Source organism: Acomys russatus, chromosome 6 (assembly GCF_903995435.1).
Source record: "Acomys russatus chromosome 6, mAcoRus1.1, whole genome shotgun sequence".
NCBI lineage: Eukaryota > Metazoa > Chordata > Mammalia > Rodentia > Muridae > Acomys > Acomys russatus.
In genome coordinates, this window is record NC_067142.1 from 37957505 (window position 1) to 37965847 (window position 8343).

The 8343-nt window shown below is 39.8% G+C and overlaps 1 pseudogene; it reads left to right on the top strand.

The window, feature by feature from the left end:
- The first annotated feature begins 3666 nt into the window (after positions 1–3666).
- LOC127190477 (heterogeneous nuclear ribonucleoprotein K-like) lies at positions 3667–5126 on the top strand (annotated as a pseudogene).
- Positions 5127–8343: the final 3217 nt, after the last annotated feature.

The window sequence follows — 8343 nt, forward strand, 5'->3', positions numbered from 1 at the left end:
AGCCTGGCTTCCTTTTGGACCCATTTTCTGTCTCCATTGGCTGAACTGGCATCATTATATAGTGGTCTATTTATTTCTATTATATTATTTATGTGGAGGTGAATAACATGTTTGCACCCCTGTATACTATCAGCAGAAAAAAAAAATAAAGCTAAAGAAGCAATTTGTATGGAGTTATAAATACCAGGTGTGATTATTCATGAAATAAGAACTACTTACTCTTTGTTTTGTTTTGACAATATTGAACTTTTCTCAGTTTTTTAATGTTAAACAAAACAGATTTTGATGAAGAATAATACTGAGAAAATCTAAAGTCATCATGGTTTACAAGGACCAAGACTGTTAGGTGGGTGAAGGCGATGGCTCTGTAAGGGCCTCCACACAAGCATGAGGTCCTGAGCTTTGATCCCAGATCCACCTGAAACATTTGGCATGGTAGGACATGCTTGTCTGGGGAGGTTGAGACACACGGTTCCCTGAGCTCACTACATCTCCAGGTCTTAATAAGAGACCCTGTCTCCAAAAGCAAGGTGGAGGGCAGATGGCTCTTAAGGAATATCACTGAGATTGACCCACAGGGCTCTGTACACTCTTCTCTTCTCGCCTCAGGTAATTCCCAGTAGTCTTCAAGTCCTGGCTTCTCTATACAGGATCCTAAGAATTAGAATACAGTGCCTGTCTCCCTGCTTAACGCCCTCTGTAGTGATGTGCACACGACTTGCAATGACAAGTCAGAGGACCCATGCTTGTGCCACTGAAAGTCCTTCTGTCCATCCCTTCCCTGTGCCCTTCACACCTGCTGCATAGAATCATTACCAGAGCCGCTAGCTCATAATGCCTCCAGAAGAAAATACAGATGAATGGCAGAGAGAGGAGAACCTCAGGGTAGCCAATAAGTACAGAAAAACACTCAGTCACAACTTGTGTCTAAGTCACATGATTTAAGACTTGAAAAGTAATATGATAACATTTGAAAGAATTTTGAATGAGTGGAGATGTGTTTATTTCCTTATTTATTTATAGTTACTTATAAGATGGAATGTTGACTAAGTTGAAAGAATTGAATAAGTTCCTAAAATAAACCAATAAAAAGGGAGTTATAGTCATATGCCACTTCACTGAAGATGGAGTGGGTTACATGCTACAAACCTGAGAAAATCTCTACGTCATAGGAACAACCACAATTTGAGAAAAGTTTCATTGAATTACTGCTCATATTTCTTTATATAAAACCCAGGTACATTTCTAGGCTTGTCAAGTTTCTAGTTGAGAAAGAAGAAAATATTATACTTTCTGGGCTCCCAGAAAAAGACAGTTGGACTCTCTTTGGCAGCAGTGACCAGTATGGAGGATAAAATGTTAGAAAAAACCAAAATAGTCTCCTGAGGGAATCACCCAGAATGCCTCCCACAAATGGGGTTTGGTGCTAAAGGGGAAATTGCTTGGGGCATGTTGCAATGAGCTGAGAAAGAACACTCAAAAGGTTCTACTTTAAAAAAAAAAAAAAAAAGGACCCCCCCCCCACCAAAGCAAATAGTCAAGAGATAACTAGGGGAGATCTTCATCCACTTGTAGCCTGCTTGATCCTGCTTGAGGACAAAACAGACCTCCTCTCTCTCTCTCTCTCTCTCTCTCTCTCTCTCTCTCTCTTTCTCTCTCAAAATGTAAAACCTAGTCACAAGGCTATATTTGCTCCACGAAAATTCATTGAGCTGTATATTTATATGTGCATACTTTTATATGTCTGTGCTCTGTTTAAATTATTATTGAAAATCTTTAAGGTGTGCTTGTTCCTTTATTGTATTTGAATGATTGGCTTCTAACACCCGGGTAAGGAGGTCAGGCTGGAGACATGTGGTCACCGCTACTCACACAGAGGCTACCATAAAAGTCTGAAAATATTTTTAAAGGAACAAAGACAGAAGAGGCCTGGAAAGGTAGGAGGGCCAGAGGATTCCATGTCTCTAGAGAAAAGAAGTCAAGAAAAGTGTTATCCTATAAAACCATAGCATTTTTCTTTTTTCCAGAAGGGGCCTGAGGGGCTCTAGCTGTGAGTCATCTTCTCCAGGAGAAGGAATGGGCTGTAATGATTGGTGCACTCACTGTTGCTTTGGGTTGGGGCAGTCTCTGAATCCCTGTTGCCTTTGGAGTACTTTAGGCAGCTTTCCCTCCACCCAGTGTCAACATGCAGAAAACCTAAGAAGCTGGCGATTTAGTTCTCAAGGTCAGAACCGAAACTTACTTTGTTTTCTCTCCTGGAGGAGTCTTCAATATATTTTGGAAACTAAAGGAGAAGCAGAGAAGAGGTAAGGGTAACAAATCATCAGTCATTGGGCCACTAATTAAAAGAGAAAGCAGCTCCATCCAGTGGCAAAGCACACTAACGCATTCCACCCCAGGAAAGCGCTTCTTACTTTGACAACAATGAAGGCTTCAAATGTGCCTGGAAATTTTCTATATACTAGAGCTATCTCTCCTGTTTGAGGGAACAGAATGGCAAGAAAATATAATGATAGGATTTCTGAAGAAATTAACAACAAATACATGCAATCAATCTTTAAAATATATATATATATGAACACAAAACAGGGGCTCACATCACTTGATGGAAACTGTCAACGTAAAACAAGGATATGGAAAGGAGATGGATCTGTAGAACACAAGGAGAAAGTGCACACATAGAATTAGAATTCCTATAGGGGCAAAGCCGTAGGTAAACAGAATAACAAAGAGAAAATGTAAGAATGTTATATGGAAAAAAAAAAAAAAAGCAAAGAACTTAACAGACAAATTGGGCTTGGAAGAAAAAAGGAAACATTCCAGGTGACGATGAAGCTAAATGTACAACTGAAAAACCAGGCAATAAACACAGACAGGCCTACAGAGACTGGGGCTCGTCACACCAAGAAATTCCACTTAAGAATAACGGAGCTGGCTTCCCATGAACAGATGGAGAAAGAGGGCTGCTGCGTGCACACGCACAGCAGTTGGACCTCAGGCACTGGGATCAAGGAGGCTGTTCAGAAAGCTGTCTTCTCAGTGAACAACCTGAAAATTATCCAGTGTGTGTGTGTGCGTGTGCGTGTGCATGTACATGTGTGTGTGTGTGTGTGTGTCAAGGAAATTTATTATCACCCACAGTTCCATCTCAGAGGGAAAACAGATTAAAGACATGTGACAAAATGAAATCAGAACTCCTGTTATTGGGTGACAGTTTTCTGGTGCCAAAAGATCACCTAAAACTGTCCACATCCTGGTCTCACGACATCGGGCACCCATACAAAAGCAATTTTAAAATGACTTTATATTAGTCCTTCTACACTCAGAAGCTGAGAACTGCTACAGATAAGCTTAAATGTTCTGAAAATAAGTTGATAACAAACACTAGAAGACAACAAAAATGATTGGGCATAAGTCAGAACTAGAATCTGGGAATCTGAAGAGCTTAAGATTAAAACCATTATCAAATAATTTTCTTTTACTAGAAAAGAAGGTGGAAACCATAAAATCTTGCCTCTATAAAATGTGAAAATCAAACCAAATATAAAATAGTAAAATGAAAAATACAATGAAATATAAAAATCACTGATAGAAACATAAGCCAGGGCCACAGCTGGGAGGCAACGGAGGACTTGTGCAGTTGGTGCGTTCATTTAATTTAAGAAGATGGAGACCAAACAGCCAGAAGAAACCTTCCCCAACACCGAAACCAATGGTGAATTTGGTAAACACACTGCAGGACATATGGAAGATGAACAAGCCTTTAAAAGACCTAGAAATACTTATGAGATGGCTGAATTGTGCATCTTGCTTCAGAGCAAGAATGCTGGAGCAATGACTGAAAAAGGAGGGCAGAATATTATGGCTCTTCATACAGACTACAATGCCAGTGTTTCAGTCCCAGATAGCAGTGTCTCTGAGAGCACATACTGACTATCAATGCTGATATAGAAACGATTGGAAAAATTCTGAAGAAAATCATCACTACTTTGGAAGAGGGCCTGCAGTTGCCATCACCCACTGTAACCAGCCAGCTCCTGCTCGAATCTGATGCTGCAGGATGCTTCAAATACCAACATTATAAAGGAAGTGGCTTTGACTACAAGTTGAGATTGATTCATCAAAGTCTTGCAGGAGGAATTATTGGTGTTAAAGGTGCTAAAATTAAAAAAAAAACAAAAAACAAAAAAAAAACCAACTTTGAGAAAACACTCAGACAACAACCAAGCTTTTCCAGGAATGCTGCCCTCATTCTACTGACAGAGGGGAAAACCTGATAGGGTGGTAGAGTGCATCAAGATCATCCTTGACCTTTTATCTGGTCTCCCATCAAAGGTCGTGCACAGCCCTATGGTCCCAACTTGTATGATGAAACCTCTGATTGTAGTGGTTTTACCATGCTGTTCAATGACCGGTGTGGACGGCCTGTGGGGTTTCCCATGCAGCGAAGAGGTGGTTTTGAGAGAAGGACTGCTCCTGGTCAGGATGGACATCCCATGCCTCATTCTAGAAGAGACTGTGTTGATATGAGCCCTCATCGAGGACCTCCTCCACGTCTCCCTGGTTCAGGTGGTCAGGGTGGGAGCAGAGCTCAGAATCTTCCTCTTCCTCCTCCACCACCACCACCCAGAGAGGGCTTAGGACAGAAAAAGAATGCCTGGAGCCCACTATGACGGCATGGTTGGGTTCAGTGCTGATGAAACTTGGGACTCTGCCATTGACACATGGAGCCCATCAGAATGGCAAATGGCTTATGAGCCACAGCATGGTTCTGGATATGATTATTCCTATGCAGGGGGCCGTAGCTCCTGGGGTGATCTTGGCGGACCTAAATTTACCACACAAATAACTATTCCCAAAGATTTGGCTGGATCTATTATGGCAAAGGTGGTCAGTGTATTGAACAAATCCGTCATGAGTCGGGAGCATCAACCTAAACTAATGACCCTTTAGAAGGATCTGAAGATGGGATCACTACCATTACAGGAACATAGGACCAGATACAGAACATAGTATTTGCTGCAGAACAGTCAGTATGAAGCAGTTTGCAGATGCTGAAGGTTTCTAATGCAAGGGTTTTTTCCCTGGTTTATAGTGTGAAACAGTATTCTGGGAAGTTTTTCTAAGACTAGTGAAGAACTGAAGGAGTCTTGCATCTTTTTTTTTTTTTTTTTTTTTTTTTTAATCTGCTTCTGTTTAAAAAGCCAACATTCCTCTGCTTCATAGGTGTTCTGCGTTTGAGGTGTAGTGAAACCTTTGCTGTTCACCAGATGTAATGTTTTAGTTCCTTACAAACAGAGTTGGGGGAAGGGCATGCAAAAACTAACATTGAAATTTTGAAACAGCAGCAGAGTGAGTGAATTTTATATTTTGTTCATTGTAGGTGGTTTAAGAAAAAGAGATTCTCCCCATGGAATTATTGTGGACACCTTGCTTTGTAGTTCCTGTAACATTGGGACATGGGGACAGGGAAGAAAGTAATAGTCTACATGGTTAGGGTATGAACTGCAGAGCTATATAGAACACATATCTCTGGCATTTGTTCAGTGTGCAGAACCTAATGCTCATTTGTAAAAAAAACAAAAACAAAAACATTTTATGGTTTTTAAAATAAATTTAGTGAATCTTAAAGAAAAGAAAAGAAAAACCTAAGCCAGAATAGATTGGGTAACCAAAACACAAGGCACAGTTAAAGGGCTAATTAATAGAGTGGAAGTTAGTCCTCAGAAAGAGATGGAAACTAGTAAATAACCATCTCAGACATGCAGGGCAAATGTGACTATCTAATGTGCACTTAAGAGGAATTTCCAAGAGAGAACACAAAGCAAGAGAAAGAGTGACAAGAACAGATCATGGCTAGGAACTTGTTTTAATTAAAGAAGATTTCTAAAGAGCCAGGATTAAAGAACGATAAATAAAAGTTTCCCATCTCAACCAATTTTACATAAACTACAGGATATCAGAAGCAAATACAATCTTAAAATCAGTCAAGGCAAAAAAAAGTACCCATAAAAATCAATGAACAAAGAAAGTCTACAAGACAATGAACTGACATGTTACAGCCCAAGAGAAAACGAAAAGATCTTTCTAGGATTTCAACACCCCCTTCCTCTCCTTCCCTTCTTCCCTCCCTCACTCTCTTTCTTCCCTCTCTCCTGTTGGCTCAAGGTGTAAGCTCTCAGCTACTGCTCCAGTGTTGTCTGTTGTCGTCCTCTGCCAAGCTCCTGGCTTGATAATCATGGACTGGAAAGCTTTGAAGCTGTGAACCCAGATAAATGTTTTCTTTTACGACTTGCCTTGGTTATGGTATTTCTTCCCAATAATAGAAAAGTAACAAAGACAAAAAAATCATTTTAAAAATAAGCATCAATTGCATTTATGTTTAAAGCCATTGTTTAGATTTAAGTCCGTCAAGGTCTTTGTCCTGTTTGCACAGATGTTATTGGCACTAATATAGCTTTTCAATTCTATGTTAAGTATGCATGTTAAAAGAATAAACACAAAATCTGTCAAACTCACTGGGAAGAAAAGAAAGGAATAAGATAACTCACTCTAACTGATATCAGGAAAAGAGAGACAAGAAAACAAGTTTAAACTCTAAGAAATTAACACTAGTATTTACATTGAAGTCGTTGTAATTATTTTTATCATTAAGTTGCATGAACATTATCTATACTGGGACTCAATCATAATCACATTTTATACACACACACAAGCCAAAGTACAAAAAAATTAGGAAATTTGTCCAAAAGACAAAAAGAAAAAAGAAAGAAAGACGCAAAGACGCAAATATCTAATAATTTCAGAAACAAGGGAAGGGGTAATACATAAATAAATAAATATTCTTGTTTTAACTTCAATCTTTATCTGACTCGCTCATGGTAATTGTTCCTAGCATCCTTGCAGTTAAGGAGGCTGGGGTATGAGGACAGGCTGAACACAGCAGTTAGAAGCCATCCTGGGCAACAGTGAGACCCTGGCCTGAGAGAGTCAGAGACCTCAAACACACTTTGTTTTTATTTGTATACTGTGGGGTTCAGTTTCAATGTAAGTATTACATAAACAGGTTTTCATGTACATGGATGTACAAAAAACTCAACTCCCAAACTCATGCGACGCCATTGTTTATTGTGAGGCTCTCTTGCTCGTTGCTGGGCGTCTAACATTTTTGACATGGATTTATAAATGCTAGTGATGCCTCCATTTTAACAAATTTCTGAAATGTGCCTCACACATTTAGAGGACCACCAGGAAAGGACAAGGCACCAAGTTATCCACAAGGAATTAGTCGAGAAACACACCTCCTGTATTTTCTAATACGCACAACAACAGTGTTGGGCGATTGTATTATCCATAGTGAGAAGACAAGCAGAATGGAATCAGCATTTTAAAAGTTCATTCCTTCATACCATTGCTCAGCAGTGGTAGCACATTCCATTTTCCTGGAATGCAGTAATAGAAAGGAGTTCAGGCATCCTGGGACCAACAGGTGATTTGGGGAGACAAGGAATAAGCAACTCAATAATAACGCAAAGATGGGAAATAAAAAGACATGTGGTGTTGAGCATAACATTGATACCTTTGGATTACAACAGCAGCAGATATTAATTATTAGGGTAAGTAGTAAGGGCCCCTTATGTTCACTTTAATACCTGATCACTGTAGTTCAGATATTGTTAAGTCATAAAGAGCCTAGAAATTATAAAATGAAAGCCAGGCATGGTGATACATACTCAGGAGACAGAGGCAGGAGGATGGCGGCAAGCTTGAGGCCAGTTGGGTATATATAGTCTATATCCAAGCCAGCCAAGATTACATAGCAAGATCCTATCTAAAAGATCTGAAAAAGGAAAAGAAATCATGAAATAAAATTCTGTTTTATTCTTCTGAAGGAGAATAGATAGGTATTCTCTCTCTCTCTCTCTCTCTCTCTCTCTCTCTCTCTCTTCACAAAAGGAAACAAATTTGGAGATAAGTGGAACTGAATTTTTAAATGTTTTAAATTGTCTTTAAAAAAAAAAAACAATATGAATATAGTTGAGTTCTCTGCATAATCATGCACGCCTCTGAGATTCAGAGGGAAAAAATACCATAAGCGATCAAAGGTGTCACCAAGGCTAATGTGACAAGAGTCTCGCTCTGGAAGAGTTCACCCTGAGTTACGGTAGCTGAGCCAATTAAGCAGCTGGCAGAGCAGCTCCGGGGGGCACCATGGCCCCCAACACACCACCTATGCCACTCTCACTTCGGCATCCTGGAGAGGCAGGAAGAAGGTTATAGTGATTAAAACAGACAAAAGGAGCCAAGTAGACCTGCAGCCGGGAGAGCCAAGAAATGTTCCAA